Genomic DNA, 11890 nt, shown 5'->3' with positions numbered 1-11890 from the left:
GAATATGAAAGCAAATTCAAAGTCAAAATTCAATTTTGCAGTTCCTATTGAAATGAACCGACCAATTTTACAAATTTCTTTTTCAGAAAAGAAGGCGACGAATGTGAAAGCTACTCAATCAAACAACATGGATAGAAGACCATTATTGCTGTAATTCTCAACATTTAACAAGAAATCCATAAAAACCAACATAATACACTTGTAATGCAAACAATAACAATAATGAGAATCAGAAAAATCAACATAAAGCCATAAACATAATACAACTGTCAAGTAGACACCTGTAAAGTCATAAAACCATAAACATATAACACACCTATAATTCTAGCAAGACCATACATAATAAAATTAGATGACCACACATCAATTGGAAGCACTAGCAAAAAGTTAGATGACCACATCACCAAAGCAATTCCTCGGATTCAAAGTTGGTAATAAAATTACAAAGCCTAATATATGTGTATAATAATGCACACTATCTTCTAATCTGACGTGATCCATCCGTGAATAATACATGCATGAAGATCTGTTATTGTTAAGAACTTCAACACATTTCTTGGACAATCATAATCCCCAGCTGTTACTTGGTTCACCACATACCTTGGCTGCAAAGACAATTTTATGCTCAAACTCCACCATCAACCAATTGTTAATATTATTGAAAGTTAATAATGAGCTTCATCTAAAAATCCTATAGGTTCTCAATAATATGAAGCACACAAGTTCAGAATTTTAGCACTCCTTCATCATGACCAGGGAAAGACTTATAAACCCATAATTCAATATACTTTGTCAAAGAAAATTCATGCCACAAAAACCTCTAAACTAGTTGATATCAAATCATGGAAGTAAACTATGTGTCAGACTCAAAACAAAAAACCAAAAATAAAGCACTCTCTGAGGAGTTGGGAAAATGGATCCTTACCAGTTCATTGGACATAAAACAAATTCCTGCACAGCAAGAAAATATTTTCTGTCAACACATCTATCAAAACAAGTGTCCTGAAAAAGAACCTGGCCTTAACGATCATTGAGGATGTGGAAGTATTCATGCCACGATGAAAATAAACACATTATAAGTGCCATAAAGGGGCAGAAACCTCTTATATTATGGAGTGATAAGTTACACACACACACAAAAAAAAAAACTAATACTTCTGGTCCACTAGAGACAACAAAAGCAAACTACTTGTATTATTTTCATCCCCTATACACATCAAGACCAGTATAAATTTATCAATGCTGATCCATTGCAATAAAAGTATTAAAGAGTTTTAAACTGCTCACCAATAAGATAATCTTCAATATCCAGACCAAATTCTGAACTATTCACTGCATGATGCATTAATAAAAATATAAGAAGATAAAAATTGGTTAGCAGATTAACAGGTACTTGTATTGACATAACTAGCATAAATAAGGATGGAAAACAGATGAGAAGAAATGCAGAAATTTCTCTCCGTAAGTGACAATAAATGCTACCAGAGTCACCCATAAAATGAGTAGAGAAACTTTTAAGTAAAAGAAAACAACCAAAACCAAACCCCTATTTGTAATTAAAAAATACGCAACATACATACAGAAAATCAAAAATTAACAAGAAACTCAATTTACGGATCAACAATTGAGATAGATCTATAATAAACATAAGTGTGCAAGGTACATTACAAAGCTACTTATTCTATGGCATTCATAAGGACGACAATTTAAAGGTTCTGTGGAGGAAGATAAGATTTTAAAAAATAAACTACTAGTTCAATAAGCATTTTGATTTATAAAACATATGAGGAAGGTTCCCATGATTGTCTAAATAACAATGTAGATTTGTGCAATCCTACAATCACAACATAAAAGATTGACCTGATCCCATTAGAAAACATAGAGAGGAACCTTATACGACCCTTGAAGTTATATAGTCTGGACCAAGCTTGAGTGGCATAAGATCCTACCGGTGGACCATCCTAGGAATTCTGATGGATTTTTTCAATTAGTTGCACCTTGAGTACAAGTAACAACTAACAAGGCACTAAATAGAGGCCAAGATCACTCGCTGAAACAAAGACCAAGATTTCTTCCGGTGGACAAAGACTCCAGATCGATGGTTGAAGACCAAGATCGTTCACTGAAACAGAGAGAAAAACCAAGATCGGTGGACAAAGACCAAGATCGCTCGCTGGATCTACAGAAATAAGAACAGAACGAGGACGAAAACCTTACCATAGAAGAAGATGAAGATGCGTTGGTGGTGTGAAACTCGAAACCGAAGATGGTCAGAGATGGCAATGAAAACGAAGTCAGAGCTGGTCTTTTGTGGAGATGGCGACGAAGCCCAAGTCGAAGATCGATGGTGAGGGATGGCAAGTCACAGGAAGTCGGAGATGGTCTTCTTCGGCAATGGATGGCGACTCACAAGAAGTCGGAGATGGCAACGAAGCCCAAGTAGGGGCTCGACTTCGGCGGAGGATGGCGACGAAGAGGAAGGGAACGAAGCCGGCTCGAATGGGAGAGGAAACCCTAGAGAAATTGAGGTGGACAGAAGCGAGAGATGCTGTGCGCAGCGATGATTGAATTCCCTGGAAATGGAAAACAAGCCCCCCTAGGAAAATCATTTCTCGCAAAAGCGAGAAAAGAGAATCACATGATCGAAAATGAGAACTTAATTTTTCTAGAAAATAAGTGCAATCAAACACTACAAAAGTTATAATTTAAGTGAAAAATACTCATTTTTCATAGAAAATAAATGCAATTAAACAAGCCCTTAATGTTTTTGTAGCTCCAAAAAGAGACTCTTTTTGTGTTTTTAAAAAATGAAATATCTTGTAATTCTTTTAAAAAATGATTCGAAGTGTGGACACAAAACTTTTAAAATAATATGTTAAATACCATAGAATCTTTTTTTTTTTTCTAAATCTTCAAGAACTTCATGATAAACAATATTTTTTATGGTGTTTTGATCATGCGACTCTTTGTCATGACAAAAACCTACAAAACATCTCTAGATGTAACTTTAATAGGGCTACATATAATTATCCATGTATGAATATTTGTGTAGGTAAAAATAAGCTAGCATTCCCCAAAGATTGTCCGTGGCTCTTATCAGGGCGGATCCAAGAAAGATCTAAGGGGAGGGCTAGAGCTTCAATTTCAGGGTCTGTGAGTGTGTATATATATATATATATATATTGGTTGAGGCTAGCATGAGCTGAAGTCCGTGCCAGCCCCTCCTTAGATCCGCCACTAGCTCTTATTGATGACCATTCTGAAACAAAACATAATAGAAAATTATTTATGATTTAAAGTGAAATGCCATTTGGTATCCGAATTAGACATCATTGTCCTAGGTATAATAACTTTATCTCCAATGTTAAATTTGGTAATAATTCTATCTTCAACATACCATTTTCTCACTATGTTACAACTTATTGGTCCCTTACGGTATGGCCACTCAAGAAGGGGTGAATTGAGTGATTAAAATTTTTCTCAATTTTAATAAATATTCTTGATTAATGATTTTATTGAAAAATATATATTTGATAAATACAATAAATTATATTTGAGATTAATAATAAATGTAAGCCACGAGATATAACAAAAATAAATACAATGAGGCACAAGACAATTTATAGTGGTTCGGTGTCTTCACATACACCTAGTCCACTCTCCCAAAGTCTAACCACCATTAGGGTTCCACTAAATCAAAATTATCAAGTTTTCACACTAGCTCACCTTGAAAACTAGATACACACATAGATTACAATGGGTTTTAGGCAACTATTATACCAAGGTTTTCTCCCAAGTTTACCTTGGAAACTAGATTCACCTAGATTTTAACGGATCTAGAAAACCTATACAATTTTCAATAATAATTTAAATATTTACAAATAATTTGTCCACATTTGGACACAAATAAGCAATTAAGAACAAATTATACAAGACAATAATATTTAAATAAATAAATAAATTTATAACCTTAAATGAAAAAATTCGAATTTGTCATAGAAGACTTAAAGAACTTTTCTCCTTTTGCCTTGTGGCTCTTCAGTGGATGAACAATGAATCTTTGAGAGCCTTGGAATGCTTAGAAATTAGCTTGAGAGCTTTTGGAGTTTTGGATATGCAATATGTGCAATGGATACTCAAAAAATGAGTTTGGTTATAAATATTTTAGCCACTAAAGAAAGGGTTAATATGAAGTTTGAAATTCAAAAAATGTTTAGATTTTCTCAAACAATAAGAAAACATGTCTCACATTTAATTCAAAATAAATTTACTTTTTGTATGATTAATCGAGATTTGAAAATTCAAATATAAACTTTTGAGACATAAATGATTAAAACAATAAAACATGTCTAAAATCAATTTCCTTTAATTCATAATAAATTTACTTTTTGCACGAGTAAGAGAAAATATGTCTAAAACCAATTCTCTTTAATTCAAAATAAATTTACTTTTTGTATGAGAAAGAGAAAACATGTCTAAAAGTAATTATCCTTTAATTCAAAATAAATATACCTTTTGTATAAGTAATAAAAACATTTATCCATAAATGAAAATTCAAATATAAACTTTTGAGACATAAATGATCAAAAGAAGGAAACATGTTTAAAGACAATTCACCTTTAATTCAAAATAAATTTACTTTTTGTACCCACTTTTAATTCAAAATAATTTTTTTTATATGAAAAAGAAATACATTTATATTATAAAAATATTTTTGTTAATCATCAAAATTTAATTAATATGAGTAAGTTGGCTCAACACAACTAATCTCGTACATTGGGAAGTTTTGCACTCTGATATATATTTCACAACAACATTATTATAAAGGCTAATAGCAATAAAAAGTCGAATCTTTTCGCGTTCTTGGAATCTAATCAAAACATTTTAATTTTGACAATAATGTCCCGATTTAATTAATTGAGTGTAATTTTATCTAATACCCGAATCCAACTGAAGAGGCGTGTGTCTTTGTTGATGTGGCACGCCACCTAACATTTTAAAACATTTGAGTGGGCCCCACATGTACATATGTAAAAAAAAATTAAAAAAATAAAATGATATGTTATATATATATATATATATAAAGAGAGAGAGAGAGAATAAAGGGCAGGGATAGACGGCGACGATGACGAAGGAGGGTTGGAGGCAGTGGTCGATCTGGATACTAGAGGCGACGATGGAAGCTGATCTAGAAGCTTGATAGCCAATTGTTGACGTTGATGAGGTCAACTTAAGTGATAGACGACGAGGGCGAGGTGGCCAATAAAGGATGTCATTGGCTAACAAAAGCAAAGGGTTGTCAATCAATTTCCTTGAGGTGACCATGAACAGGAGGAAGTCCATATCAGAAACAAGAAAGGCTGACTATCATGCAATCAGGCAAAGATGACAATTGCTAGGCTTCCTTCTCCTCCTTCCAGATTGGCCTCTGCCTCTAGCCCTCATTTGTCGCTATCCATCCTTGTCTTTCCTTCTCTCTCTCTCTCTCTCTCTATATATATATATACTATAACATATTATTTTTTTATTTTTTTACACGTGCATATGTGAAGTCTACTCAAATATTTTGAAATATCAGGTGGTGTACAACGTTAGCAAAGGCACACACCTCTTTAATTGAATTTGGGTCTTAGACAAAATAGCACCAAATTGATCAAATCAGAACACTATTACCAAAATTGAAACGTTCGAATTAAATTATAAAAATAAAAAATATTTTAACCCTTATTATAATTAATTTTATGAAATGTAGAACATGATTTGCCAATCCAGGAAATTTGAGACTATTTGAAACCTCTTTGGGATATAAGAGCTCCCCATCTTATACTTGGCAATCTACTTTTGACACTAAATCCGCTAAAGACATATCCACTCCTAGCCCTAAATATATGATATGACATAATCATTGATCTGTTCAAATCTCTCATTTGTTAGGCTGATCTACTTTAAAGATACTAAGAATTGTGAAAATTATTAAACAAATATAGAAAAGTACCCTTCACAATAGCCCAAAAAGGATTATCGTTATCTGTCAAAACCAAATCAAAAGGAATCTTTACCCACGACTCTCCCTCATTGCCACATCCTCTTCCCTCACTCACGTCCAAAATCCAGTTTGCAAATTCTTCTATTCAAAGTTTCTCAACTTGTGTTAAACCTTCATTTTTCAGCCTTATGTTCACGATTTGCTTAACAATTTTAAAATGCTCCCATAAAACAGAGCTTTTAATTGAAGTTGCAATTGTTTCACATCTGCCTCTTCTTGAAATAACTGACAATACCTATCTAAAATCACCTCCAAGAACCATAGTCATGATCATCCCCCCAAAAGGTTTATGAATAGCACCAAGCATGACACTTTTCAATATGTCTCTCAAAGATCTATCAGCTACTTCAAAACAATACCTATTAATTAGCAATTGACACTTCATCCCAAATTATTAAACTTGTATGCTTAATCTACTCTACCGCATGTGTGTTCTGTTTAATCCCACATGTATCGTCCTTTGATACATTCAAAGGTATGTGAAACCTCGAATGTGTTGTTCGGCCTCCATCTAATAATATAACTACAATTCCAGAACTAGCTACTATTAGCACAATTTTGCCTTCCGACCTTAATTCATTTTACCACCACTGTCCTCTATAAGAAATTTTTTCATGCACATCCATTTCCACAAACAAAAAATAATTTTGTTTTATGTTCCATATATTGTAAAATTGCTCCATATATACACTTTTGGCCATTATTTAATTTTGAAAGCATCCTTATCATAGCTCAACTTCTCACTAATCAGTCTACTACCCATCGAGACTTGAATTCAAGTAATTGCATGCCACTGAATTCTTCTAAGCTCTTTCCACATTTTTTTTTTTATAATGGTTTCAATCTCCCAAAGTGTAGGACTTGTTCTTTTTATGTTTCGATTTTGAGTTTTAAATTCATTTTTAGTTTTATGCTTGGAGTGTCTGTTTTGAGATTGTTGAAAACACATTCTTTTTGTCTATAGTGTTTTACGCATTTTGAAAATTTTGAGTGTGTTTGTAATGAAAACAGCCACAATGACTTTTTGTTGTTTTGAATTTTTCTTATAAAATTTTTCTTTGTTTTCGAAAATGATTTCTGAAAATATAAAAGTAAACACCTTTTCACTGTTTTGAAAAACTAAAAATGGGTTGAAAATAACAAAGTGAACATGGCCTAAAGTTCTGTATTTCCTGATCACTAAGAAGTAAAGAATTGTTGTGTCATAAGCAAAAACTATTGAAAGCCTAATAGCCCAAAACGATATTTTCGACTAAAAGGCATAAATTTTCCATAGAGGGGGTCTCATGCAAACGCGTAATCTAGATAATTTCAACATTTGAAAATCTCTCCAAATATTCTAAGAAAATGATAGATAATCATTTATAAAGAATTCTAATTCTAAAATGATTTCAGAATATTTGAATAAACATCATCCATAAGAGATAGACGCTATCCATAATAATCCTAGTCTCCATCAGACTAGGGATAATTGAGATAGGCGTTATCTATAATAACCCTAATCCTAAATTAATATAGATTATTTCATATTCCTCTATAAATAAGAAGACACTCGTCTCTGAAAATGTACAATGTCTCTAATACTGATTTCAATACAGTTTTCATTATCTTCAGTGTTTGATTTAAGTATCAGAGTGTTTGCGCAGAAACCTCCATGCGCTCTCTGATTATTTTCTTATTTTTGCAGATTCAGGCAATTTGATGATGATGTTTTCAATCAATTAAATTCTTTGTTGGATCCAAATAACAACATAAATCATTTGACTATAGTATTTTTTAATGGGAAAAGGGTGACAAAAAAATATCTTCCCTGTATAACTCTTTATCTTTCACTTGGACCACATCTTGTTCTTCAGATCCCATCTTATCTTGTTCTTGTTCTTCTGAGCTCTCAAACTCTAGAAGATACACATTGCGTTCTTCTTTGAGATGAAACGTTCATTAAGTTTATTAAAATAGGTTTTTGTGTTGCACCTCTACTGTATCATCTCTGTTGTTGCACTTCTAAGTTTATTAAGTTTAATATGATATCTCTCAAGTGACATATTATGTGAACACAAGTTGGTAGTAATTAAATAAGTTGACTAGTTTGTCATGCTCTCTCAACACTTAAAAAAAAATAATATTTGATTCTTAATGTACAAAAACATCAAGATTCTGTATCTGAATTATTAAAAATTATTACTTTAAGTTCTTATCTTAATTAAGACTATACAAAATTGTTATCTACATCATATAGAACATACATGTAGAAAAGAGAAAGTGTCATGTTATAAAAAAGTTACGTCAGCGAGACATATTAGATTAAAATTTACCATATCAGATTAAAATTTACCTTAATGAGAAAAAAATCAAATTATCCATAGCTTAAAAAAAAAAACCTCTAAATGCAAACATCTAAATTTCTAATCACTAACTCAAAAAACGCTACATTCTTTTATTTTCAATCACAAGATATAATAGAACTAATCTCCATCATTTCTCTTTATTGAACTTGATTCCATTGCTCTCTCACTCTCTTGTTTATATCATATTTTGTGTCTTAGGGTAAGAATTTAAAATAATAATTTTTAATAGTTGAGATACAAAATTTTAACATTTTGTATATTATAAACTAAACGTCATATTTTTAAATGTTGAGTGAGCACAACAAATTAGTCAACCTATTCAAATAATGTCGATCAATTATTCACGCGGCGTATTATTTACGGAAACGGGCGCGTTCATACATGTGCTGACGTTCTGTTACGATAAGAATTTAAAATAATTGAGATACTGAATTTTGACGTTTTGCACATCAAGAATTAAACGCTATATTTTTTAAAGGCTATTAGCACGAAAAATCCAAATCTTTTCGCGTTTTTGTGATTTTATACAAAAGTTTTAATTTTGACAATATGGTCCCGATTTAATCAATTTGTTGCAATTTTATTCATGACTCGAATCTGATTCTAGAGGCGTCCAAGACCCGCTAATGTGGCATGCCACTTGACATTTTAAAACATTTTGAGTGGGCCCTACATGCACACATGTAAAAAAAATAAAAAATAAAATAATGTTAAATATATGTTATATATATACACGTGCGTGTGTTATAGATATATTTACAAAAGAAGGCAAGCAGAGGATGGGGACAACAATGACGGAAGACGAGGACAACGACGATGTTGGGCTGGAGGCGACGACTGACCTAAAAGCTGGAGGTGGTGATGGATGCTAGGGGTGTGCATTCAGTTATAACCGAACTGAATCGGCCTTATGGATATAACCGAACCGACTTGATGCAATACCGAAATAACCAAACCGAATTAACCGATTTAAACTTTGAACTAACCGAATCGAACCGAAAATAGTTTGTTCAATGCCCACAGATGCCTTCTTGTTTTCCCCATTCAGTTGATCAATTATTGCTTTTTTTTCTCCTAACTTGTTTTGGGTTATTGATGTCAAACACTGAAAACATTTAGTTTCCATAATGTTAAGAGGAGAGGATGGAAATATCAGAAAACTTCTTGTTTACTCTGTTCTCAGAATTGAATCAAACACAATTCCCACAAAAAAAGAGAAGAAAGTACACAAGGATTAACATTGTTAGGTTGTCTAGAATTTTTAACATGGCATGATCTCTAAATAAACTATTCGATTTAGTGGGACAATAACAAAGGGCAAAGGATAAAATTGCTTAAAGAGGAATTCTATCGAACACGTGATATGCAAAAAAAATGGGCTGTTGAAACTCTAATTCTTTATTTGATGAAGCAGTCTTTATATAGGCATTTTAATGTCAAGAGCTTGCAGCTTCACAGTATTCTAGGACCGGATTGTCGTAAGCATTTTATCGAACACTTAAGGAGCAAAATTATAGAAGCCAAGCTTATACCTTCCAAGTGGACTTAAAACTCCAGAAATTAATAATCTGTCATGGTATGAGCAAATTAACCATCAAACCCAGTAGAAATAAAAGCTGTATTTCAAAAATGATCCAAATGTAGTGACAAATATTTATTTATGTATATAAATTCTGTATAGAATATTGATTTCGTTAATTTAATGTTCTTGCTTGTTTGTGCATCAATTTGGTTTCAACATGTTACAGAGCGAGGAAAAGAGGTGGTCGATTACATACCTAGACTTCCGCTAACCCGCTTAGCAAATCTTCCAACATTCTTCCACGACGACGGACGAAAGGTTTTCCATATAGCTATGGAAGCTACGTCACGGGTGCGAAAGACGCAGTTTCTCCTTTTTGTTTCCACCTACAAGATCGAATCCCACACCATTTATGTTCTTAAGGAAGCAATCCTCCTCCCCATTCACCCCATCGGCCAGGTGATTCCTTACTTTAGCCTTACAGAGAGCGAAATTAGCCGTGGCAATGTGCAGTGGCTTAACTCTCAGCCTAGAGCCTTTGTTCTTTACATTTCACAGGGAAGCTTCCTCTCTGTTTCCAAAGCTCAGATGGATAAAATCATCACCGAAATCGCCGGCAGCTGCGTCAGGTTCTTCTAGGTGGCTAGGTGGCGCGGGAGAGGCCGATGCTTCGAGAATCCGAGATGTGTGGGGAGAGAAAGGGGTGGTGGTGCGACCAGATGAAGGTGTTGTGCCACAACTTGATCGGCGGCTTCTGGTTGCACTGCAGCTGGAACTCTACCAAGGAAGGCATTTTCGCCAGCGTTCTGTTCCTCACATACCTAATGAGGGTTAGCCGGTGACCTAGGGCTAGGGTCGATGTTTCGACGACGGGTAAGGGGTTGGGTATTGGGTGGGGAAGAAGCCGACGACGAATTCGTTCAGTTCTGATGGCGTCGAGGTAAAGTTGACGACAAGTGGGGGGGCGACCTGAGTGAGGTAGTCTCTCGGCTCGGGCTATTGGATGTGCTGCGTAAGAAGAAGAAAGAAGAAATGAATGAATGGACAGAACATGGACTTGGAGCTGAAGGTATTGGGTAGCACAAGTCAGTTTGGTTTGTGAGTATTTTTGCCCAAGTACCTGAATTGAACCCACTACTCGAAGTATTTGTAAATTACTAATCAAATCTGAATCACCCACAATGAATAACCAATTGAAACGATTAAATCGATTTTATGCTCAGGCCTAATAGATGCCGATCTAGAAAAAATTAGAATTTGAAAACTTGATGGCCGATCATTGAAGTCGATGGGGCTGGCTTAAGCAATCGATGGCGAGGGCAAGGCAGTCGACAGAGGACGTCACTTGTCAAGAAAAGCAGAAGATTGTCGGTCGTTTTCTATGAGGTGGCCTTGAGCGAGAGGAAATCCAAATTAGTAGTTGGTCCAACTTTTAAATTGGTTGTCGTCGTTGTGAGCAAGAGAAAGCCCAGATTGATCGTTGTTTCTAACTTTCAGATTGGTTGTCATCGTCGATGTTTGCCATTGTCATCGTCATCCTTCTTCGTCACCATTCTCCGCCCGCTTGCTTCATTCTCTTTGTGCATTTATATATATAAATGTTAAATATATATATTTAACATTATTTTATTTTTTATTTTTTACATGTGTACATGTGAGGTCCATTAAAAATGTTTTAAAATATTAGGTGGCATGCCATGTCAGCAGATTGTGGACGCCTCTTGAATCGGATTCGAATTTTAGATAAAATTATAATCAATTGATTAAATTGAAACTTTATTATTAAAATTGAAACTTTTAGATAAAATTGTAAAAACGTGAATAGATTTAATTTTTTCATACTAATAAGTCATTTTTTAATTATTGAAGATGTATCGTATGTATTAAGCCTACCGATAATCACGAATAACTATTAAACAAAAATACCCAAAGACAAAAGATAATAGCCAATCAAAACAATTTTCCGAAATCCAA

At 33.8% G+C, this 11890-nt stretch overlaps 1 long non-coding RNA gene across 1 annotated transcript; it reads right to left on the bottom strand.

The window, feature by feature from the left end:
- Positions 1-286: 286 nt before the first annotated feature.
- On the bottom strand, positions 287-11021 carry LOC127802719 (uncharacterized). Its single transcript, XR_008023337.1, has 4 exons — positions 10173-11021; positions 1288-1332; positions 926-951; positions 287-605 (listed from the first exon to the last, which is right to left on the bottom strand). It is a non-coding gene; the product is annotated as an uncharacterized LOC127802719 (long non-coding RNA).
- Positions 11022-11890: the final 869 nt, after the last annotated feature.

This window comes from Diospyros lotus, chromosome 5 (assembly GCF_014633365.1).
Source record: "Diospyros lotus cultivar Yz01 chromosome 5, ASM1463336v1, whole genome shotgun sequence".
Classification (NCBI taxonomy): Eukaryota; Viridiplantae; Streptophyta; class Magnoliopsida; order Ericales; family Ebenaceae; genus Diospyros; species Diospyros lotus.
The sequence above is the reverse complement of the archived record's forward strand: the minus strand, read 5'-3'. Positions and strand labels throughout refer to the sequence as shown.